Source organism: Ovis aries, chromosome 2, assembly GCF_016772045.2.
Source record: "Ovis aries strain OAR_USU_Benz2616 breed Rambouillet chromosome 2, ARS-UI_Ramb_v3.0, whole genome shotgun sequence".
NCBI lineage: Eukaryota > Metazoa > Chordata > Mammalia > Artiodactyla > Bovidae > Ovis > Ovis aries.
In genome coordinates, this window is record NC_056055.1 from 33,485,939 (window position 1) to 33,511,758 (window position 25,820).

The 25,820-nt window shown below is 42.6% G+C and overlaps 1 protein-coding gene and 1 long non-coding RNA gene across 24 annotated transcripts in view; one reads left to right on the forward strand and one right to left on the reverse strand.

Annotated features, from left to right (window-relative positions):
- LOC121818606 (uncharacterized) overlaps positions 1 to 25,760 on the reverse strand; it is a 56,866-nt gene extending 31,106 nt beyond the window's left edge. The window contains exons 1-3 of one of the 3 annotated variants that reach the window (XR_009599151.1): positions 24,293 to 25,308; positions 14,949 to 15,000; positions 12,548 to 14,589 (exon numbers count right to left, since the gene is read on the reverse strand). This is a non-coding gene — a long non-coding RNA (uncharacterized LOC121818606). Of the gene's footprint in view, positions 1 to 12,547; positions 14,590 to 14,948; positions 15,001 to 24,292; positions 25,309 to 25,532 lie in introns of those variants that run through there. The other 2 variants (XR_009599150.1, XR_006058600.2) reach the window with 2 other exon arrangements.
- The window catches only part of TUT7 (terminal uridylyl transferase 7), a 58,115-nt gene continuing 57,772 nt past the window's right edge, over positions 25,478 to 25,820 (forward strand). For 12 of the 21 annotated variants that reach the window (XM_027964246.2, XM_027964248.2, XM_042243064.1 and 9 more), the window contains exon 1: positions 25,478 to 25,507. The gene's annotated coding sequence lies outside the window, so the exon portion shown is untranslated. Of the gene's footprint in view, positions 25,619 to 25,820 lie in introns of all 21 variants that reach the window. The other 9 variants (XM_060409088.1, XM_060409091.1, XM_060409099.1 and 6 more) reach the window with 1 other exon arrangement.

A 25,820-nucleotide genomic window follows, 5' to 3' on the forward strand; every position in this document is an offset into this window, starting at 1 on the left:
GAAAGAAATGGAGAGGGCGAGGGGGCCAAGGTCAGGTGATCATTCACTGATCAGCCTTGGGAAGGACCACAGGGCCAGGCCTGCACACACTGGACAGTTTAGAGAGCTCAGGCCTCGCTGAGGCCCCATATCCCACCCCAGCGCACACTGGCTCCTGCTCCCCCTGACTCTGCTCCATCCTTTCCCTCCCCACCTCCTTTCCCACAGGACAATGGTATTATTTGTTACACATGCTGTCCTCCTGCAAACTAAAATGCAAATTCCAGGAGGGCAGAGATCTTGGCCTTCTTTTTCTTCCTGTTTTGTTCTTTGATGTATCCCAAGTGTGTAGAGCAATGGATGCTACATTATGACATGATTTAATAAACATTTATTAAATAAATGAAGACATGGGGAGCACTCTAGAAATGGACAAGATGTATTTATAACATTTGTTTTGCTTTATGACAGTGATACCTGTTCTCCTGAGTAGACCACATTTTCCATCACAGGTTACCACCTAGTTTTTAACACATCCTGCTACAGACTGAATATTTTTGCCCCCATCTCCCATTTATATAATGAAACTTAATGCCCAACGTGATGGATGGTATTAGGAGGTGGGGCCTATGGGAGGTGCTTAGCTCATGAGGGTGGAGTCCTCAAGAATGGGATTAGTGCCCATATGAGTGACCTCACAGAGCTCCCTCGGCCATTCCACCACGTGAGGACACAGCGAAAGTCTGCCCCACCATGCTGGTGCTTTGATCTTGGGCTTTCAACTCCAGAACTGTGAGAAATAAACTAACTATTTTTCATAAGCCACACAGTATATCACTATAGCAGCCCACATTTCCCTTCTGAGGAGATAAGCACTTCCTAGAAATTATCTTTGGAACATTGTTTTTAGTCTCTAAGTTGTGTCTGACTCTTTTGCAACCCCATGAACTGTAGCCCACCAGGCTCCTCTTGTCCATGAGATTTCCCAGGCAAGAATACTGGGGTGGGTTGCCACTTCCCCCTCCAGGGGATCTTCCTGACCCAGAGATCAAACCCACCTCTTCTGCATAACAGGTGAATTCTTTACCACTGAGCCACAAGGAAGTCCAATTGGAAACATCAGGAGCAGCTGAATTCACAAGTCAAAAATCAATGAAAGAATGTTTTCAAGTATCTCATGGGTGGATATTCACTAGATAGATATACAAAGGCTGATCTGGAAATGTGGCCCTTGAGGCATGCTTGTAAAATGATGCTGACTCGACAAGTGCTCACACAAGAAAGTCTTTTGCCAGCCAGATGCTAACGCTACTTTCAGATCGCACATCATAATTTTCAGCTGCACTGTTTTGTGGCTTTAAAGGAGGGGAAACTGGATTTACCCTATTTCTCCCTTTCCATCTTGGCCTCCCATGTCATGGACATGATAGTCTTGACAGCCCAGGGCCAGGGGTCTCTCCCACCTTCCACCAGACCACTGTGGGTCCTGCAGCAACTATCATGGTGTTACCAATCCTAGTGGGTGAATATAGTGGGGTTCTATAACTCAAATGGGACTTGTAAACAGTTTGGATGAAACTGCCAGCAGAGTTTGGCAACTGTCTGTGACCATGTGCAAGTTAAGTAAACTCTTTAGGCTTCTTATTTCTCATTTGTAAAGCAATCATGTAGTTCTGTGTGGTTTTTAAGATAGTGGATTCCAGACAATGAGTCCATTGGTCAGTTAGAAAAAAAGGTTTTTTTTAACTTTAAGGATTCATATGGGCTTGCCAACCCTTTATGTTCAAAATAGATTAAAGATGTCGACAACTACAATCATCTATCACCCTTCCTCTCACCCTCACTCTCAACCAGTGAAGAACTGACAGAGATCCAGAAGAGGACCCAAAAGTAATTTTATTAGGGGGTTGGTTAAGTGCCAGTGCCCCACATAGTAACAGGGAGCCTCACAAAGCTGAATAAGGGGATACTGGCTGGCATCTCTGGAGGAGCTGGGCTTAGCAACCACACCTGATGCCAAATTAGAAGCAGCGCAGCCTATCAGATAAGTGCCTCCTTTGCCCAGACAAGCTGGGCCTTGCTCTCCACACCTGCCCTAGGGGCTGTAAAGTGGGCACCTCAGCTACTGCCCCAGATGACCCCAAAACAGGTCAGAACAGAGTGTTAAGATAACTTCAACGCCACACACACTGTAAACCAAAATTCATTGCCTTTTCTGTTTTCCATTCCACATGATATTCCATTTAATGCTCAACATCACTCACCAGATGTCCTGCAATGAACATCAGACAAAAGTCTAAAATACTCTAAATAACACAAAGCCTGTGACACAAAAACACCCAAATATTAACATAAGCCTACATTAATGATTCAGAGAAAGCAATGGCACCCCACTCCAGCACTCTTGCCTGGAAAATCCCATGGACAGAGGAGCCTGGTAGGCTGCAGTCCATGGGGTTGCTAAGAGTCGGACACGACTGAGCGACTTCACTTACACTTTTCACTTTCATGCACTGGAGAAGGAAATGGCACCCCACTCCAGTGTTCTTGCCTGGAGAATCCCAGGGACGGGGGAGCCTGGTGGGCTGCCATCTATGGGGTCGCACAGAGTCAGACACAACTGAAGCGTCTTTGCAGCAGTAGCAGCAGCACATTAATGATTACATATCCAGAGAGGTTGAATTGTTCTGTGGTAGGAATCTTCTTCTCAAGAACTGAATCCTGACAGCAGAACTGTCCCTTTCATGAGTGTTACAGACAAAAGGTCCTGGATCCCAGTAGCACAAAAGGCACTTTTAGGTCAAGTCAGAAGTTAGAGGTACCATCCACATGCTAGCTTCCCAAGGGATAGATCCTGAGAGAGGAACCATAGAAATTGTGGCACCTCTGTATCTCCTTGATCACTCTGTGCTTCTCAGTTGAGGTAAAGAATGTATGTTACATTGGGTTTTTTAGGTCACATGAGGCACCTTTGCTCATGACCTAAGCATTGTGATATACAATGTGTGATACATGAGTGATATTATAATATACCAGTGTGTTGGGTATGAACTGTCACAGGTGGTGTTCCTGGCCCTGAAGAGTGTTTCAAGACAGCAGGTGTTGATGGTGGACAGTGTAAATTGTGGGTGCTGTGATTCAGAGACCATGTCAGTATGCAGGGTCATCTTCCACTGTTCTCTGAGCCACAGGTCCACGCAATACCATCCATCCAAACAGGAGCCAGATCACAAGACTGAGATCTGCACCTGGATGACAAGGACTGGAGGGTAGATCCCATGGGTGCTTCCGTATTTAGCCTGACAAGTATTGTCATTTTTGCTTTTATACATGAATATATCCATGTAACCACAATTCAGATCAAGACAGAACATTTTCACCAATCTAGAAACCTTTCTGCCCCTTCCCATTCCATATATCCCGCCAGAGTAGCCACTATTCTAAATTCTACCACTGTATATTATGTTCTCTGTTCTTAATTTTCTCAGCAATGAAACCATATAGTAACTCTCAGAAAAAATAAAAATGTACCCTACAACTCCCAGTCCCCAGCTCTATGCTCAGGAAGATGCTAGGACTCTGGCATTTTTAAGCCATTCCTAGAACTATTGGTTCAACAGGTACCAGCTGCCAGGTTGAGGGTCTGGCTCAACAGAGAACAGTCAGTTAAATACATACAATGGAATTATTCAGTTCAGTTCAGTCGCTCAGTCGTGTCCGACTCTTTGCGACGCCATGATCGCAGCACGCCAGGCCTCCCTGTCCATCATCAACTCCCGCAGTTCTCTCAGACTTGCATCCATCGAGTCAGTGATGCTATCCAGCCATCTCATCCTCTGCCATCCCCTTCTTCTCCTGCTCCCAATCCCTCCCAGCATCAAAATCTTTTCCAATGAGTCAACTCTTCACATGAGGTGGCCAAAGTACTGGAGTTTCAGCTTTAGCATCATTCCTTCCGAAGAAATCCCAGGGTTGATCTCCTTCAGAATGGATCTGAAGGAGGATCCCGGGTTGGATCCCAGGTTGGATCTCCTTGCAGTCCAAGGGACTTTCAAGAGTCTTCTCTAACAACACAGTTCAAAAGCATCAATTCTTCAGCACTCAGCCTTCTTCACAGTCCAACTCTCACAACCATACATGACTACTGGAACAACCATAGCCTTGACTAGACAGACCTTAGTCGGCAAACTAATGTCTCTGCTTTTGAATATACTATCTAGGTTGCTCATAACTTTTCTTCCAAGAAGTAAGCATCTTTTAATTACATGGCTGCAATCACCATCTAGGCTTAAAAAGGAAGGAAATTCCAATACCTGCTACAGTAGAAACCAGCCTTGAAGACATTATGCTAAGTGAAAGAAGCTACTGACAAGAAGATATACAAGGAGCAGCTGAACTGAACTGAACTGAACTGAACTGATAGGGCATTTGGCCACCTGATGCGAGGAGCTGACTCATTTGAAAAGACCCTAATGCTGGGAAAGATTGAGGGCAGGAGGAGAAGGGGATGACCGAGGATGAGATGGTGGGATGGCATCATCAACTCAATGGACATGAGTTTGGGTAGACTCCAGCAGTTGGTGATGGACAGGGAGGCCTGGCATGCTGTGGTTCATGGGGTCACAAAGAGGTGGATAAGACTGAGCAACTGAACTGAACTGAGAAGAAATATACATGATTCCTCTTACATGTGGTACTTATAATAAGCAACTTAATAGAGACAGAAAGTAGAACAGTGGTTGTCAGGAACTGGAGGGAGGAAGGAGTTATTGTTTCATTGGTTCAGTTCAGTTCAGTCGCTCAGTCGTGTCTGACTCTTTGTGACCCCATGAACTGCAGCACGCCAGGCCTCCCTGTCCATCACCAACTCCCGGAGTTCACTCAAACTCATATCCATCGAGTCAGTGATGCCAACCAGCCATCTCATCCTCTGTTGTCCCCTTCTCCTGCCCTCAATCCCTCCCAGCATCAGGGTCTTTTCCAACGAGTCAACTCTTCACATGAGGTGGCAACTCTTCACATGAAGTATTGGAGTTTCAGCTTTAGCATCATTCCTTCCAAAGAACACCCAGGACTGATCTCCTTCCAGTCCAAGAGACTCTCAAGAGTCTTCTCCAACACCACAGTTCAAAAGCATCAATTCTTCAGTGCCCAGCTTTCTTTATAGTCCAACTCTCACATCCATACATGACTACTGGAGAAACCATAGCCTTGACTAGATGGACCTTTGTTAGCAAAGTAATGTCTCTGCTTTTCAATATGCTATCTAGGTTGGTCATAACTTTCCTTCCAAGGAGTAAGTGTCTTTTAATTTCATGTCTTCAGTCACCATCTGCAGTGATTTTGGAGCCCCAAAATATAAAGTCTGACACTGTTTCCCCATCTTTCCCCATGGAGTGATGGGACCAGATGCCATGATCTTCGTTTTCTGAATGTTGAGCTTTAAGCCAACTTTTTCACTCTCCACTTTCATTTTCATCAAGAGGCTTTTAGTTCCTCTTCACTTTCTGCCATAAGGGTGGTGTCATCTGCATATCTGAGGTTATTGAGATTTCTCCCAGCAATCTTGATTCCAGCTTGTGCTTCTTCCAGTCCAGCGTTTCTCATGATGTATTCTGCATATAAGTTAAATAAGCAGGGTGCCAATATACAGCCTTGACGTACTCCTTTTCCTATTTGGAACCAGTCTGTTGTTCCATGTCCAGTTCTAACTGTTCCTTCCTGACCTGCATATAGTTTTCTTAAGAGGCAGGTCAGGTGTTCTGGTATTCCCATCTCTTTCAGAATTTTCCACAGTTTGTTGTGATCCACACAGTCAAAGGCTTTGGCATGGTCAATAGTTTCATTGGTACAGAGTTTCAATTTGAAAAGTGAAAAAGTTCTAGAGATAGATGATGGTTATGGTTACCCAGCAATGTGAATATACCTAATATCACTGAACTGTGCACTTAAAAATGGTTGAGTCTGTAAATTTCATATATATTTTACAATTTTAAAATTTTTAACTATGAAAAATCTCTTACTCTGATTGTGGAACTACAAACTCCATTCTATGATTCTCTTCTATGATTCTCTCCAACTCTCAGCTATGCAGTAATGCCAGACGCAATGAAACTGTCAAAGCATTGAGGCTCTTTCAGTAAATTCTATAGCCAGCCCCGCCCTCCTGAACTCTCCATTTTGGCTCATGGAGGATCTTCCTCCAACATTTCCACATCTAGGCCAATGCTGGAAAGAGAGTTTCCACTCCACACTCATGCCATCCAAAAGGAAAAGCACCAACAGATGAGCTGACATTTACTGGGCATGGCTCATTGGTGGGCGAGGTCTGGGTAAGAGTTCACTGCACCTATGTCTCTTTCAGTGGTTAAGCAGGCTAAGCCCAGCCCATTATGTTGTTGTTTAGCTGCTAAGTCATTTCCAACTCTTTTGTGACCCCATGGACTGTAGTCCATCAGGCTCATTTGTCCATGGGATTTTCCAGGCAAGAACACTGGAGTGGGTTGCCATTTCCTTCTCCAGATCATCTTCCCAACCCAGGGATTGAACCCACATTTCCCACACTGCAGGCAGATTCTTTACCACTGAGCCCCCTGGGAAGCTTGGCCCACTCTATCAAGCCATAATTCTGTCTCTGCTCCACCTCCTCTGATTGTGACTGGGTATGAGTCAGATTCGCCTTGTGGAGAGGATCTGGTTGAATCTGGTTGCAAAGGAGGGAGAAGGAGACTGCCCTCTGGACTGGATTTACAGTGTTACTGAGCCCTTGCCCAGCCCAGGGCCAAAGTGATACTTTGGGTCTGACCCACTTGGGTCTCAGTTTCTTGAGCCTCTTCTCCTCTGACAGGTGCAAGAGAAATAAAACTTTACCTCTATCCATCTTAGGTTTTTAGCTGGGGCTCTTAACAACAACAACAAATTAACAAGAGAAAAACAAAGCATGCAACTCACATCAGTCAGGAGAAACCTAAAAGAAGAGTAACTCAAAGCAATGGCTTAGAACTCCAGATTATATAGCAACTTCAACAAAGCACAGTCTTTAGAGAAATGGGACAAAAGAAAGTAGTTTTAGGCTTCAAAAGTGGCAAGCTGAGGGGAGGTAACTGTATGGGAGGGCACTAGTGGAGTAAGGTTTGTTCCTACATTTCTCTGGTGTCTCTGGGCTGCTAACAGCCCATCTCCAGTAAAAGGAGAATTTATACCCTGACTTTAGGCACAAAAGGCGGAGGCTTTCCTACATTTGTGCTTAATTGCTTTCAGCTTAAAATAATTTTTGCTGTCAAAGAGACATATTTTGGGGTGACATATTCTAGTTTCATTCACAGAAAAGGGGGCAGCAAAGAAAAGGTAGAAGATGAAGGTTTCATTCCCCCCAAACTAGAAAAGTAGGACAGATATTTTCTTTAATCTTCTTTTAAATTGAATACATGTTGCATTACACAAAATATACTTTATTTGCTTTTCATTTTGTTCAAATGCTGAAAATCTAATTATCATCAGTTCATGAACATACATCTGAGGGACATTTGAGGAGTATTTCCTCTGAAGCACACTTTGACCTAAAATTCTGTGATACTAATATTGTTGCCTCTTCTTCCACTGGGGCTTCCCTTGTAGCTCAGATGGTAAAGAATCTGCCTGCAACACAGGAGCCCCAGGTTCAATTCCTGGGTTGGGAAGATCCCCTGGAGAAGGAAGTGGCAACCCACTCCAGTATTCTTGCCTGGAGAGTCCTGTGAACAGAGAAGCCTGGCAGGCTACAGTCCAAGGGGTCACAGAGTCGGACACAACTTAGCGACTAAACCACGACCACCTTTTCCACCACTCCTCCCAGAATCCCAGGAAATGAGGGGGTCATAAAACATGGTGGAAACCAGGATTTAGTGCCTTACAGAATGCTTTAGTAAAGACGAACACTTGACAAACAGAAGAATAAGCTTTTCTCCTGTGCTAGCACAATCTAGGACCTCATCGGATTTATCTAAAAAGAAACCGTCTGTTTATCTAAATCCAGGATCTGCTTGGACTGGGACACTCTTATGTAGATGGAAAAAAATACCAGGAGTGACACAGCCCTGGGGCATACTGCACCAAAAATGATTTCACAATAGGTACCTGGTTTATTTTTGCTTCACAAGGCTATTCGCAAATTCGGGTTTCTCTGGTTCATCTCCTTTGTGTTAGCATTTATCTATTAAAGTGAAATAACCATGTCTTCATCACTTTATACACCCCAGGACTAAAGTTAAAATGAAATGACTTCATTTCATGAAGTTCTCTAGGTATCTGGGTTCATAAGAACTCATCTATTTCTCTGAGAATTATTAACTCATTCTCATCACCATGTTCCCACATGGAGAGGAAGAAAGAGAACTCTGTGTCCCCATCCCCGCATAAAAAGTATGTGCAAAGTACTCTCTGCAAGTAACTTTTCTTTCAGCTGACATGTACTAGATTGTTCTAAAAAGAGCAATGGCATAAGAAAATATAAGAACAGATGATTCAAAGACTCCCTGGGAATTGCCACAGCCTGCTCCTAACTTCAAATGCAAGGGTAGGCGAAACATCTGTATTCTGAGTCATTCCGTTTTTCAAGAAGGGAGCCTGTCATTAGCCATCCCGTTGCATAAATCTTTGTGGTCTGTAAGTGGGCTCCAGAGCTGGTTCACAGTGTGCCCGATCTTGACACTGCAACTGACCCCCACTCCGCTCTTACACAAACTCAATGTATTTTGAAGTCATTTTAATAGACTAACTGAACCCAAGAGTTTTTAAGTCTATATTTTTAATAATAACTATGCAAAGGCAGTGTGGGTGTGTGTGCGTGCGCACGCACACACACACACAAACACACATGTATGGGGGGGGAGGCGGGGAGAAAGAAGTCATTTACCTTAAAAACCTACACAGGTTTCTCTTGTAAAAGAATGAAACTAGATCACTTTCTAACACCACACACAAAAATAAACTCAAAATGGATTAAAGATCTAAATGCAAGACCAGAAACTATAAAACTCCTAGAGGAGAACATAGGCAAAACACTCTCTGACATAAATCACAGCAGGATCCTCTATGATCCACCCCCCAGAATTCTGGAAATGAAAGCAAAAATAAACAAATGGGATCTAATTAAAATTAAAAGCTTCTGCACAACAAAGGAAAATATAAGCAAGGTGAAAAGACAGCCTTCTGAATGGGAGAAAATAATAGCAAATGAAGCAACTGACAAACAACTAACCTCAAAAATATACAAGCAACTCCTGCAGCTCCATTCCAGAAAAATAAATGACCCAATCAAAAAATGGGTCAAAGAACTAAATAGACATTTCTCCAAAGAAAACATACAGATGGCTAACAAACACATGAAAAGATGCTCAACATCACTCATTATTAGAGAAATGCAAATCAAGACCACAATGAGGTACCACTTCACACCAGCCAGAATGTCTGCGATCCAAAAGTCTACAAGCAATAAATGCTGGAGAGGGTGTGGAGAAAAGGGAACCCTCCTACCCTGTTGGCGGGAATGCAAACTAGTACAGCCACTATGGAGAACAGTGTGGAGATTCCTTTAAAAATTGCAAATAGAACTGCCTTATGAGCCAGCAATCCCACTGCTGGGCATACACACTGAGGAAACCAGAATTGAAAGAGACACATGTACCCCAGTGTTCATCGCAGCACTGTTTATAATAGCCAGGACATGGAAACAACCTAGATGTCCATCAGCAGATGAATGGATAAGAAAGCTGTGGTACATACACACAATGGAGTATTACTCAGCCATTAAAAAGAATACATTTGAATCCGTTCTAATGAGATGGATGAAACTGGAGCCGATTATACAGAGTGAAGTAAGCCAGAAAGAAAAACACCAATACAGTATACTAACACATATATATGGAATTTAGAAAGATGGCAATGATGACCCTGTATGTGAGGGAGCAAAAGAGACACAGATATGTAGAGTGGACTTTTGGACTCTGAGGGAGAGGGAGAGGGTGGGATGATTTGGGAGAATGGCATTGAAACATGTATACTATCATGTAAGAAATGAATCGCCAGTCTATGTCTGATGCAGGATACAGGATGCTTGGGGCTGGTGCACGGGGATGACCCAGAGAGATGTTTTGGGGAGGGAGGTGGGAGGGGGGTTCATGTTTGGGAATGCATGTACACCCGTGGTGGATTCATGTCAATGTATGGCAAAACCAATACAGTATTGTAAAGTAAAATAAAGTAAAAATAAAAATTTAAATTTAAAAAAAAAAAAGGAAAAAACAAAACAAAAAAAAACCTACACAGGTTTCTGACCCTGGTTCACTAATGCCAGGAATGATACAAATTCAAGGATTTTGCCTTTTGTGGGAAGAGACCTTAGAAAAAAGTGAAAAGGGAAGCAGATTTTTCTCTAGAAAACTATAGACAGTTTTTCCAGATGAGAGCTTGGTTGAGACACTTTGATTGACAAACAAAAAAAGATGATGGCAAAAGAAAAGACACTGATGCACAAAAAAAGCTAATAGCAGTTAAGACAGTCAAGTTCACCAGTGTGCTTTTAGGACTTACTGCCTCTTCTGATGTGACTCCTATGGGGAAATTTCACTGTTTATATGGAGAGTGCAAACATATCTGTTGACCTAACAAAATACTGGTTTTCATTCCTCATCCCCTCCTCCCCCAACCATGGTAAATACCTTCACATTTAGGCTCACAGCCTTTGGGGTGAGTTGGAGGTTCATAACCTGGCTGTGCTATTAATAGTTGTGTGTCTTAGAACATGATTACTATCCCCTCTGAGTCCCAGTTTCCGCCCCTATATGATGGGGATAATGGTCGGGTCTGTCTTGAAGGGCAGTTGTAAGGATATAAGGAGATAACGCAGGTAACCACCACAGTTCAGCTCTTGGCACACAAAAAGGGCTCCATGATGGTTTAAAGTGGAGTGAGATGGCAGTTGTTGATTTGTCTAGATAAAGGCTCACTCTTACGAGCACCTGGAACAGAATAAAACTAAAGCTCTCCAGGGTAGGCACCAAAACCTCAGACCCTAAAGTGACAGTAACACAAGACATGCTTATTAAGATCGCTTTGGATGAAGAAATGCAACAAAACTTGAAAGAAGAACTGAGGATGGCAGAAACACCTACTTTGAAAATTCCAGCAGGCTCAAATGATTGCAAAAGGAAGATGGAACATTACTGCCTCAGCAGTACCTGAACCAAGAATTATCAGAGGTACAAGCTGGGTTTTGAAGAGGCAGAAGAACCAGAGATCATATTGCTAAGATTCACTGGATCATGCCAAACACAAGGGAATTCCAGAAAAATAACTACTTCTGCTTCATTGACTACCCTAAAGCTTTTGACTGTGTGGATCACAACAAACTGTGGAAAATTCTTAAACAGATGGGAATACCAGACCATGTTACCTGTCTTCTGAGAAACCTGTATGCTGGTCAAGAAGGAACAATTAGAACTAGACATGGAACCATGGATTGGTTCGAAACTGAGAAAGGAGTATGACAAGGCTGTATATTGTCACCCTGCTTATTTAACTTATATGTAGAGTACATCATGAGAAATGCCAGGCTGGATAAGTCACAAGCTGAATCAAGATTGCTGGGAGAAATATCAATAACCTCTGATATGTAGATGATACCGCTCTAATGACAGAAAGTGAAGAGGAACTAAAGAGCCTCTTGATGAGAGTGACAGATAAGAGTGGAAAAGCTGGCTTGAAACTTAACATTAAAATAAACTATCACTTCATGGCAAAGAGAGGCATAAAAAGTGGAAACAGTGGTAGATTTTACTTTCTTGGACTCCAGAACCACTGAAGACAATGACTGCAGCCATGAAATTAAAAGATGCTTGCTCTCTGGAAGGAAAGCTATGACAAACCTAGACATCATATTAAGAAGCAGAGACATCACTTTGCCAACAAAGGTCCATAGAGTCAAAGCTATGGTTTTTCCAGTAGTCATATACAGATGTGAATTGGACCATAAAGAAGGCTGAGTTCCAAAGAACAAATGCTTCGAATTGTAATGCTGGAGAAGACTCTTGAGAGTCCCTTGGACTGCAAGGAGATTAAAGCAGTCAATCCTAAAATAAACCAACCTGAATATTCATTGGAAGGACTTTTGCTGAAGCTCAATACTTTGGCCACCTAATGTGAGGAGCCAACTCACTGGAAAAAGACCCTGATGCTGGGAAAGATTGAAGGCAAAAGGAGAAGGAAATGGCAGAGTGTAAGACTGTTAGATACCATCACTGGCTCAATGGACATGAATTTCAGCAACTCTGGGAGTTAGTGGAATACAGAGGAGCCTGGCGTGTTCCAGTACATGGGGTTGTAAAGAGTCAGACATGACTTAGTGACTGAACAAGAAAGAACACGTTTTAGGAAGTGTGAGTTATTCACTACCCTCACTTCCTCTCATCCTCCCTTCCACCAATCTCTCCCCAGATGCCACGGGCTACAGCACTGGACAGTCTTCGAACTTTGACCAGAAATGATATTCTAATATAGCATAGCAACATTGTATTTCTTTGTTATTACTTACTTTTAATAGCTGGTACTAGACTTCATCTTGCACCTTTGTTGGGAAAGGGTCTGGGGGGGTCACAGATGTTGGTTGGTATCATGGCTTCTGCTAAATGACCCTGCATGGGGTGAGATGCCTGTTACACTGCTGGAGTGGAAGAAGAGTCAGGAGGGAAGAGGAAACTGGGATAGAGAGAGAATAAAGAGTCAGTGGAATGATGCGAGGGTAGGTAGCCATGGAAGAGATAGCTCCTCAAATTCTCACCAAGACCGCTAAATCTGTGAAAGCTTATGAGTGGGTTATGGTATGTGTGGGGTTTATGTCTGAGTTGAGAAGTTACAAAAGAGAATATATCTGCAGAATCAGGAGCTAGAGAGGCAACATGGTTACACAAACATGTATCTACTAAAGACCATGTCATGAGCAGATATGCAAAAGTCAAAAAGACCTAGAGAAAATGAAAAGTGAAAGTGAAGTCGCTCAGTCCTCCGACTCTTTGCAACCCCATGGAATGTAGCCTACCAGGCTCCTCTGTCCATGGGATCTTCCAGGCAAGAGTACTGGAGTGGGTTGCCATTTCCTTCTTCAGGGGATCTTCCCAATCCAGGGATCGAACTCTGGTCTCCTGCATTGCGAGCAGACGCTTTACCATCTGAGCCACCAGGGAAGATGGGAAGGTATGAAAGTGGTGCATCAACCAAGGGAAGTGCCCAGGTTCATGCATGCATGCAACCGTGCACACCATCACTGATACATCAGTACTGGCTGAACTCTCTATTATGTGCTGGGCACGCACCAGGCTGTGGAGCACCATGGAGACAAAACCAGAGTTCTTGTTCTCCTGGTGTCTGTGCACAAGTGGCAAAGATGGACATTGATCAAGTAATTGCAAACTTTGGTAACATTGTGACTATGAGGGGACCTATAAAGGAGGAGGACATGACACTATGAGAGAAGATAACAGAGAGACTGGCCCAGCCAGAGAAGTCAGAGAAGCTTCCCTGAACAAGTGATCTTACTGATGTGAGCATTGAGTGATGAGACATTAACTGGGTGAAGAAAGGAGAGAAAAGCGCCCTGGGAAGACAAGGATGTACACAGGCCCTGGGTGGCAGGTTTGAAGACTGAAAGAAGGCAAAGTGTGGCTAGGGCAGACAGCCCAGGAAAACGGGCAACATGGCATTGGAAGGCAGGGAAGGACCAGACAGGTTCCTTGGGGCCTGTGGATTATGTGATGGTACGTCTTTACTTTAAGGGCAAAGGGAAATCGACAGAAATCCCCATAAAAGTTTGAAAATGGCAAATGAAACACATTTATACTTTATTTCCAGTTATCTCATCATTCCTACTGACTACCAATCAATGTGTAACAGCACACCCCAAATCAGAAAAGTAAACATTTAATTGTTAACCCAATAATTACACTTAAATCACTGGTATTTTTAAATGAACTTTCCATCAACATGCAAGGAAAAACTCCCAATTTTGAGTCGCCATCAAACATAAACTCCAAGTGTGTAAACTCATAATTCAGTATTTAGTCATCAGTTGCTGAAAGAATACTGAATTAGAAATCAAACAACCTGAGATTTTAGTTCTGACCCTGACACTTATTAGTCACATGGCTTTGGATTAGTTCCCAAAACTCACTCAGTTTCAATTTCCTCCTCTATATACTAGGGCAATAACTCTTGCCCAATGTACCTCACAGAATTAAAGTGAGAGCCTTTTGTAACACCAAGTAGATTATTATTAACCTTTCATCAAACTGCAAAGCAAATACACAACTTACTCAAATCAGAAAATGTTTTATTTTTAACCTATCAAACTGTTTTGCAATACTGTTACAAAATGAAGCTTCATCTTGAAGGTCATTGCCCTCAAGCTCCTTATAAAAGTTACTCTTTTGTACATAAAATTACTGCTGCTGCTAAGTCTCTTCAGTCGTGTCCGACTCTGTGTGACCCCATAGACGGCAGCCCACCAGGTTCCACTGTCCCTAGGATTCTCCAGGCAAGAACATTGGAATGGGTTGTCATTTCCTTCTCCAATGCATGAAACTGAAAAGTGAAAATGAAGTCACTTAGTCATGTCCAACTCGTAGCGACTTCATGGACTGCAGCCCACCAGGTTCCTCCATCCATGGGATTTTCCAGGCAAGAGTACTGGAGTGGGGTGCCATTGCCTTCTTCACATAAAACTACAGAGAGACTGAAAATTTTGTCTCATTTGATTGTAGCATAGTTCTGTTCAAATTCTGTTCAAATATGTAGTAGGACCCTGTTGGTTAATTTTTATGTAGTTGGCCTTCCAAGGTGGCTCAGTGGTAAAGAACTCATCTGCCAATGCAGGATGCAGGTTCCATCCCTGGGTTGGGAAGATATCCTAAGGAAATGGCAACACATTCCGGTATTCTTACCTGGAAAATCCCTTGGACAGAGGAGCCTGGTGGGGTAGACATGATTTAGTAACTAGAACAAAACAAACAATTGTATATGTTAATTCCAAAATCCTGACTTGTCACTTCCCCCTCTCCTCTTTGGTAGCCATAACTTTGTTTTCTATGTCTGCAAGTCTATTTCTGATTAATTTGTATGGTAATCTCTAGGCTCATCCATGTTACTATAAATGTCATTATCTCCTTCTTTTTATGGCTGAGTAATATTCCTCTGTGTGTGTGTGTGTGTGTGTGTGTGTGTGTGTATGCTACATATTCTTTATCCATTCATCTGTCATTGGACATTCAGGTTGCTTCCATGTTTGGCTATTGTAATTAGTGCTACAATGAATGTTAGGATACATGTATCACTACTTTTTACAAAAAATAAACACAGAAAAGATTAACAGGAAACAAGTTTGATTATCTATGGGGATTGGGAAATGAAATGGAAAAGATGGAAAGGGGACAGGACCTGTCTGAATATAATTTTTATGTAGTTTCAAATTTTGAACCATGTTAACATTTTATATATGAAAACAATAAATTAAACAAGAATGGGTGGGTAGGAGGACCTGAAAGTGAAACAAATGAATAAGCTTGATTATAACCAAGTTAATAAGACAATGACAAAGAAAAAAAGAATCCAAAACACATCTGAACATAATAACAAATTATTCTAACGATACACTTTCAGTGGGATATATTCTAAGGACAAAAAATCTTGACCTTTACTTGGTAAGCTTGTTTTGGATGATGTTGATGAAGCAGTTCTGAAACTGTTTTGTGTACACTGTAGAAATGAGCAAATGAGTAAACGGTGATGTTCTAAGGAAGCAGGGGGTTCACTGTGGGAGAACAAACATGAAATGGAGGTGGAATTCCATCAGATTGGGTATCAATTATGATTCATATGAATTCATCATTATGAACTCATGATTTTTAAGTGTTTCTAGTACTGTCCATTGAGAGGACCTAAAAGCAATTTCACTCCAGAGCAATGAGCACACAAGGGCGTGTTTTCTAAACACCATTCTCCAAGCTCTTTGGAAAATTCCTAATTTCAAGGTGAGCATGGAGCATTTTCTTGTGCCAGATATTAAGGAAGTACCCCAAACTGAGGAAGATATGTCAGAGATATAAGAACACATTTAAGGGGCTGCCACTTGCCAAATTTTGGACAATATGAGCATCAAGGTAAATAATGACAGGAATGGATTATAACACTCTAAATAAAATAGAATCCATGAGTCCACAGTTAGTGTTTTTTTTTTTTGAAGTGATTAGAAGAGAAAGCCCTCCTTTAGAAAAGAATGCCAATAAAGATAAAAGAGATGAGAAATAGAAAAGCACTATTTCATAACCACCACAGTAATACATGATAGATACTAAAACCATTGGGTGAAATACAATGAAACAGGATCTTCACATAGCCCGAAGTATTCCATCACAAGTCACTTATTAATGACAAAGGGAAAAGGAGTCTTTATAATGGAGAAAAACAGTAGATAACACCTTAATCAAATAATCCAACCTATCATCATTAAAAGGACATATTCATGTCTTATGTCCTCTGTTGTGACATGTGCAGATGTGTGATACATCACTCAGATGTTGTGACACTCAAGATGTGTGATACATCATCTACGCAGCACTCCTGCCAAAAATGTTTAACATTAAGTCTAACCGCAGGAAAACACTTAAGACATCTGCAAAATAATGGGCCTGGACTCTTCAAAAATATCAATATTATGAATGAAATACTAAAAAAAGGAAGAAAAAAATACTGTCAACCTGTACTACAATAAAGAATACTAAAAAGACATGAAAATAAATCCAATACAATGTATGATCCTTTCTCAAATCTTTAATACAAAAAAATAATAAAACAATGCTAAAGAACATTACTGGAACAATTGCAGAAATTGAAATATGGACTGCATATTTAAAAAGTAGTATTACATCACTAATACTGAGAGTGGTAACTGCATTGTGGTTACATAGGAAAATATCCTCACTTTTAAAAGACACATGCTAAGTCTGGGGGCCAAGGCATCCAGATATCTGCAACTAACTCTCAAATGGGTCAGCGAAAGAATATACATATGTACAAAGGGAAGAAAAGAGGAACAGCAAGGAAGAAAATGTGACATCAACAAGTAACTCCAGTTTGATGGATCTTTGCCCAGAGTTTAAGCTCTAGCAGAAAGCCTCCCAAAAATATTGGAGACAGCCAAATTTAGCAACAAAAAAATTAACTAATTAATACAGGACACCCAGTATAATCTGAATTTCAGCTAAACAAGAAATTGTTTTACTATAAGTATGTCCCAAGTATTCATATAAAATATATACAATAACAAAGTTGTTTGGATTTTAAAAGCACCTTATCATATAGCTAGAGTTAGGTTTTTTTGGTAATGAACTGAAACAATAAATTTTAAAACAATATGTGCCCTAGTTCAAGTATGTGACACTCAGTATGAAATCCGTAGAGTTGTTAATTTCTAATTCACGAAAACCAGTTTATCCCTGCTTCTTGGGAACCCATCTTATATTTACTATATAAACAAAGCTTTTTAAAATCCAGCACATGTGGCTTAGACGGTAAAGCGTCTGCCTACAATGCAGGAGACCCGGGTTCAATCCCTGGAGAAGGAAATGGCAACCCACTCCAGTACTCTTGCCTGGAAAATCCCATGGATGGAGGAGCCCAGTAGGCTACAGTCCATGGGGTCGCAAAGAGTCAGACATGACTGAGCCGACTTCACTTCTAAGTATTTTATCTGGCAGCCCCACCCTGAGAAGCACTTTAGACTGTTCCATGCCTAGGGGATAAAGTACAACAGTTAAAGAATACTATGACAGTTCAGGGAGAAGACAATGGCACCCCACTCCAGTACTCTTGCCTGGAAAATCCCATGGGCAGAGGAGCCTGGTGGGCTGCAGTCCATGGGGTCCTGAAGAGTCGAACACGACTGAAGCGACTTAGCAACAGCAGCAGCAGCAGGACAGTTCAAGATTAGAGCCATTAATATTTTTTACTATTTTTATCAAACTCTACTCCATTTTCTTTAATGAAGACTACTCTTCAAGCTATAATTTATCCTTACATATTGTTGGTACAATCCTAATTTAGGCTTCATTTTTCTCACTGCATTGCAAAACTTTTCCACACTTCCACCAACTTTGACTTCTAAATAATTTTCCCATCCCCTTCATTTTTCTCTCTTCCCCGTTTCCACCTGTTTAGCCCAGGACAGGAGAGTTACAAAACAATAGATGTTACTTGGCAGGACTGCTTCAGGAAATTTTTGTTAACCCCACCCAATATTGGGCTTCCTGGTGGCTCAGATGGTAACGAATCCGCTTGCAATGCAGAACTGGGTTCAATCCCTGGGTTGAGAAGATTCCCTGGAAGAGAGTATGGCAACCCACTCCAGTATTATTGCCTGGAGAATCCTCATAGACAGAGGAGCCTGGAAAGTCCGTGGGGTTGCACTGAGTCGGACATGACTGAGCAACTAAGCACAACACAGCACAGCACCCAATGTTATTAAATGTCTTGACCGAGGCTGGTTAGGGATCTTCCCCTCCTAAGGGGACGTAGCAGTTTTGGTACATTTGGCATCCATCAGACCAGAACAGCTCATTACACTCTCTTAAAAGCCCTCTTGTCACCATTTCTCTTCCTTCTTTGGTCTTATCAGCTTCTTATTTTTCTTAATGTCTAAATGTTGGACAGCCTCAGTGTTTTAATTCTGGGCATTTTCTCTCTCCATCACTGGGTCCAGTGCTTCCCAAAGTTCAATCATATGTATATCATCTTCATGATTTTTGACATCCCTCAATAATTATTACATTTTCTTTAAATGGATAAGGTTTTTTAAACTCATATATTTGAAAAAAAGATTTTATATCACAGCTATAGAGAAAATTTTAATATCATAAATAGAAAATAATCTAAAAATAAACCTCAAAATACATAAATGCAATCTTGTCAGATTTAAAATAATCAATAAAGACAAGTTATTATTAATATATATATACCCCAAAATTAGTTACTAATGAGAACTGAGCTGTTCACAATCAGTCAAGAATACTGACTGGATGGTTGGCATCATGTTTCTTCTCATGCTTACAGTCAAGGAACCTGAAGACCATGAGGGAAGATAATTTGCCGAAAATCAAAGTAGAGGCAGAGCTGGAGCCATGGCCCAAGACGACTGGACTGCAGTTTCAGAGAGTGGTCTCAAGGACAGAGAATTCAGAAACACTGGCTCCTGGGGGTATTGAAAGGTTGTTGCTGAATCATGCAAAGACGCTGGGATTCTTTGCCTCTGGAGAAGAATTCAATCTGGGGCCAGAGACAAGGCTTGATCACTCAGAGCTTTTGTATAATAAAGTTTTATTAAAGTATAAAGGAGATAGAAAAAGCTTCTGACATAGACATCAGAAGGGGTATCCACTTGTTAGTGTTAGCAATGGAGTTATATACTCTCCAATTAATCCAAAGAATGTCTGGAGGTTGTAAAGACCTCACCAGACCTACTCCCATAATTTACATTTTAAGATAACAGAATTAGCCAGAAGGTTTAATCCAGAGACTGTCCTCAGGCAGGATACATTATTATTATATAATCCTGGAACTAAAAAGCCTCTTGACGAAACTGAAAGAAGAGAGTGAAAAAGCTGGCTTAAAGCTCAAAATTCAGAAAACGAAGATCATGGCAACCAGTTCCATCACTTCATGGGAAATAGATGGGGAAACAGTGGAAACAATGTCAGATTTTATTTTGGGGGGCTCCAAACATGAGTTTGAGTGAACTCTGGGAGTTGGTGATGGACAGGGAGGCCTGGCATGCTGCGATTCATGGGGTCACAAAAAGTAGGACACGACTGAGTGACTGAACTGAACTGAACTGAAAGACCAGACCTACTCCCATAATTTACATTTTAAGATAACAGGATTAGCCAGGTTTAATCCAGAGACTGTACTCAGGCTAAGATACATTACTGTTATATAATCCTAAGGAATGTAGAGGAAAAAAAGTTTATCCTTTCTTCCTCCTTGAGAATTCCAGACCCCTCTCTCCTTGGGGACCCCTAGACTTCTTATCAACCTGCCTAGGAAATGACTCAGTATCAGGGTTCAGTCAGCGGGGAGAAACTTGGTGCATGGTAGAGTAAAAAAAAAAGAAAAACAAAAAATTAAGTGCTAAAGTCCAAAAAGGTTGTGGTCACGTTGCAAATAGGCCAGTTAAGCCATGTTACTATACGCCTATGACTTTACCCTTTGAACCTGTTTCCTGGCATAATTCAGGAACAGTGGAATTGTGAGAAATCAGACACACAGTACTGATTGCTCCGCCCAGTGGTTACACAATCAGTAGCAGTTTCCTTTCTTCCTCTCCCATTTTTGTATCACCAACATTGCCACAGACCTACACACCAACCAGCTCTATGTCCTTTTGAAAACATAGCTAATTTCCCTCCATCACTGCCTTGTGTCCAGTGCTGGAAGAAAGGACCTCATCTGTGCTGGGCTAGTTGGTAAGGAGATGCAGCAGCTTCCTGGTGTCTTTTGCGAGTTGAGCCTGTAAAGACGAAGATGGCCTAGAAACAAACTCTGCAGCCTCAGATAACCCCCAATTTTCAGTTGCAACGGGAGAGCTGCAGGCTCTAGGGGCAAGTATATGAGGCCAAGGATATTGTCACGTTCCTGACTCAGTGAATGCTGAGGCCTCTTGGGAAGTTACACCCAAAAAAAGCCCTGGCAGAGCAGGGCTGTGGGGAACCTAAAGTCAAGCAGAGGAAGCTGAAATTGGCACTTTCGGACATATCTTGAGATTCCATGTGTCCCTGAAGAGAGTCAAGATGTTTCTGGATTCTTAATACCAAGGAAAACAGATGGTAAAGCAGCCAGTTCAGTTCAGTCGTTCAGTCATGTCCGACTCTTTGCAACCCCATGAATTGCAGCACGCCAGGCCTCCCTGTCCATTACCAACTCCCACAGTTCACTCAAACTCATGTCCATCAAGTCGGTGATGCCATCCAACCATCTCATCCTCTGTCATCCCCTTTTCCTCCTGCCCCCAATCCCTCCCAGCATCAGAGTCTTTCCAATGAGTCAACTCTTCGCATCAGGTGACCAAAGTATTGGTGTTTCAGCTTTAGCAGCATTCCTTCCAAAGAACACCCAGGGCTGATTTACTTTAGAATGGACTGGCTGGATCTCCTTGCAGTCCAAGGGACTCTCAAGAGTCTTCTCCAACACCACAGTTCAAAAGCATCAATTCTTCAGTGCTCAGCTTTCTTCACACTCCAACTCTCACATCCATACATGACCACTGGAAAAACTATAGCCTTGATTAGACGGACCTTTGTTGGCAAAGTAATGTCTCTGCTTCTGAATATGCTATCTAGGTTGGTCATAACTTTCCTTCCAAGGAGTAAGCGTCTTTTAATTTCATGGCTGCAATCACCATCTGCAGTGATTTTGGAGTCCCAAAAAATAAAGTCTGACACTGTTTCCACTGTTTCCCCATCTATTTCCCATGAAGTGATGGGACCAAATGACAGGATCTTTGTTTTCTGAATGTTGAGCTTTAAGTCAACGTTTTCACTCTCCTCTTTCACTTTCATCGAAAGGCTTTTTAGTTCCTCTTCACTTTCTGCCATAAGGGTGGTGTCATCTGCATATCTGAGGTGATTGATATTTCTCCCGGCAATCTTGATTCCAGCTTGTGCTTCTTCCAGCCCAGCGTTTTCCATGATGTACTCTGCATATAAGTTAAATAAGCAGGGTGACAGAATACAGCCTTGACATACTCCTTTTCCTATTTGGAACGAGTCTGCTGTTCCAAACAACAGAATTGGAAAGACTAGAGATCTCTTCAAGAAAATCAGAGATAACAAGGGAATATTTCATGCAAAGATAGGCTCGATAAAGGACAGAAATGGTATGGACCTAACAAAAGCAGAAGATATTAAGAAGAGGTGGCAGGAATACACAGAAGAACTGTACAAAAAAGATCTTCACGACCCGGATAATCACGATGGTGTGATCACTCACCTAGAGCCAGACATCCTGGAATGCGAAGTCAAGTGGGCCTTAGAAAGCATCACTACCAACAAAGCTAGTGGAGGTGATGGAATTCCAGTTGAGCTATTTCAAATCCTAAAAGATGATGCTGTGAAAGTGCTGAACTCAATATGCCAGCAAATTTAGAAAACTCAGCAGTGGCCACAGGACTGGAAAAGGTCAGTTTTCATTCCAATCCCTAAGAAAAGCAATGCCAAAGAATGCTCAAACTACTGCACAATTGCACTCGTCTCACATGCTAGCAAAGCAATGCTCAAAATTCTCCAAGCCAGGCTTCAGCAATACGTGAACCGTGAACTTCCAGATATCCAAGCTGGTTTTAGAAAAGGCAGAGGAACCAGAGATCAAATTGCCAATATCCGCTGGGTCATGGAAAAAGCAAGAGAGTTCCAGAAACACATCTATTTCTGCTTTATTGACTACACCTAAGCCTTTGACTGTGTGGAACAATAAACTGTGGAAAATTCTGAAAGAGTTGGGAATACCAGACCACCTGACCTGCCTCTTGAGAAACCTGTATGTAGGTCAGGAAGCAACAGTTAGAACTGGACGTGGAACAACAGACTGGTTCCAAAGCAGCCAGGAGACTGCCAATTAGGAAGAAGTAGTTGACCACGCACATTGAAAATCTCCTGTAATTTGCAGCTAGATCTCAGGAGAGATGCATGATGACATCAAGTGAAAATGGGTCAAAGTTGGCAAACCACTGGAGATGGACTAAGCTGGGTGAACTAACCACGAGTCCCTGAGTATCACTTCAGTATCAGATACCCAGCAACAGGGCAAAGAACAGAAACTGGAAAGACCAGAGAAGCAAGAAAACCCCTGAAAGAGCTTGTGGATATGCATCCAGGGACACTTCTTTTCAATCATTATATCAGATACCCAGCAACAGGGCAAAGAACAGAAACTGGGAAGACCAGAGAAGCAAGAAAACCCCTGAAAGAGCTTGTGGATATGCATCCAGGAACACTTCTTTTCAATCATTATGACTCTAGATCATCACAACCCCACATGGCATGCAAAGGGAGTAGAGAAAGAAATGTGAACTATGGGGCATATATCCAAGAAACCAAATCATCAAAGATGTGACTTGAATTAGCAAAGACTTGAGATGTGTTAACTGACAAGTTAAAAATTTTTTCCCCATAGTTCCCAGAGGGAAGTAGAGCCCAGGGTAAGATTAGCTCAGTTGTGGGGGTTCTTGCAGGGTGGGGTGTGAGTACATTCATCTAAGCAAATTCCTAAATTTTCAATTTCAGGGCATTCTGTACCTTTACTGTATTTTTCAACACTTTGAGAACCGAGACTATTTCCATATATCAGGCACTTATCAAGCGTTCAACATTTGTTGAAAAAATGAAAAGGATGAATGACCCTAAATAAATGGCTGATTTTGGAACAGCACAGTCTAGCTTTTAATTATTTGCATATACCAACTCACCAAGGTTCAAAAACACATACTGGAAATAAAATTCTTTCACTTTACACAACTTCTTATATCATAAATATAAGATCCTGGAATAATTTACCTAAGAGATTTTAGAGCAGGCAGAAGCAGGAGATTTTGTTAAGACCTTTGCAATTTGTTAATGACCTCTAAACCAGATAACCCCCACAATGCTAATTCAAATTGTTGGAAACACGTCTGAACCATGAAGCAATCACCTCAAAGATTCAAAGTGAAAGTTGCTCAATCATGTTGGACTCTTTACGACCCCATGGACTATATCGTCCATGGAACGATACTCCAGGCCAGAATACTAGAGTGGGTAGCCTTTACCTTCTCCAGAGGATCTTCCCAACCCAGGGACTGAACCCAGGTCTCCCGCATTGCAGGAGGATTCTCTACCAGCTGAGCCACAAGGGAAGCCCTCAAAGATTCAAAGAAACTCAGTATTCCCTCAATATAACACCCCCAAAGTAATCAAACCAAACTTAAAAATGCAAATAAAAAATACTTTAGACCCTTAAAAAGATGTATCCTCTACTACTCCTCCAGAACTCTAAACAGTCAAGACCAACTTTTCCTAAACCAGTTCTTCCATACAGAATTAGTCGACTAGGTGTGGTGGCCCATGTAATAAATGCAGTCATGTATCATCACACTCCCTTTGGACTCTTTATAAAAGGTCAATGTCTGCCTGTCAGAGCCTTGGCTTATCAGGTATTTTCAGAACCAAAGCATCTAGAAAAAACATTATACAAAAGTTGTACCCACCTGTTTTAAATCACATGTAGTATAGACAGTGGTTAAGAACAGATTGTCTTATTAGTGTTTGGACTCCAGTGGCTCTATTTACTTCACCATGAACACTATTTCCCCACCTTTAAAATGGGGATAATGATATTTTCCCAGTGGAGCTGTCGTGAGGATTAAATGAGTAATTATTTGTAAAGCACTCACAACGTTGCCTGGCAACAGCCAGTACGAACGTGTGGGGATTAAGACCATAATCCCCACAGAATCTCATGGATTTAAATTTAAATGCTCTTAAAAAGCAGATAAATTAAAACTGTCGCATTTTCTAGACACTCCCTAATTAGTTGCTCGAGGCTTTCAAAGTATTTATAACAGGGCAGATAGACAGCAAGGAAGATAAACTCAACAGAAAAGAGACAGAAGGGGAAAAAAGGAATACAGGTTAGTTGCTAATTCCATTAGAAAATTATCCGTTCAAAAATTCACGTATGAATGCCCTCCTTGGTCATTCTATGCGATTATACATTTTTTTCAAAACAAGATTTTGTTTTTAAGAGAAACTAATCCGCACAATCTAAGGGAGGGAGGAAGGGAGGGACGGCATTTCCCTGAGCCACACGGAGACCTGGGTGAACAGTGGACGCTTAAACGTTAGCGTTTCTAGAGAGTCGGTAACTAAGACCTCACAGAGACGGTCAATCATTCGAATTATCAGAAAAACAGCAAGCGCTACGAGGCCTCAGACCCAGGCTGAACTTGCTCACAGACAACCCCAAGCATCCAGGGGTAAAGCCGAGCCTCCGAGCCGACCCGGGCGTATTGCTGCGCCCAGACCACGAGCCCCGCGTCTCCCCGTGGAGAACCAGAGGCTTCCTCCGAACGCTTTCCCGGTGCTTTAAAGATCCAGGAGAAAGAGGAAGCGAGGTAAGGACACCTCCAAGCGAACAAGAGCTGATAGCCGAAGCCCCGAACCCGACCGAACCCCCGACACCCATTAAGCGCAGGGGCGCAGCAGCGTCTGCGACGGCGGAAGCGGGAGGGGCGGGGCGGTGGGCGGCCCTCCGGGTGAGGCGGGCGTTTCCGGCGTGCGCGACAGAGCGCTCGGGCGGGGGCACCGCCGCCTCCCAATCGCGCACAATGAGACAGCGCTGAGCGCCGGAAGTGGGGCTGAAGGAAAACACGGAGAGGGAGCCCGGCCGGGACAGGAAGAGGCGGGGGGCCGCGGCGGAGGTGGTGAGTGTTCCTGGGCGCCTCTTACCCTGTGTCCCTTTCAGACTCGCGTCCGGGGTGGCTCTCCGGTGGGTTCTCCGGTCTCCAGAGTTGAGGGCGGGCCTGGCCCGAGAGGTACGTTGACTCCATCCTCTGCCGGCCTCCTCGCCTCAGTTGCGAGGACCAGGGATCCCCCAGGCCGGCGAGGACTGAGCTCTCAGGCTTGAGTCCGCACCTTCACTTTGTGTCAAACCCTGCGGGGACTGGAGGAAAAGGGATCGGGGTGGAGGCACTCACCCCCAACCCCCTGTCCGGCTGGGGGGGACCCCGGAACCCC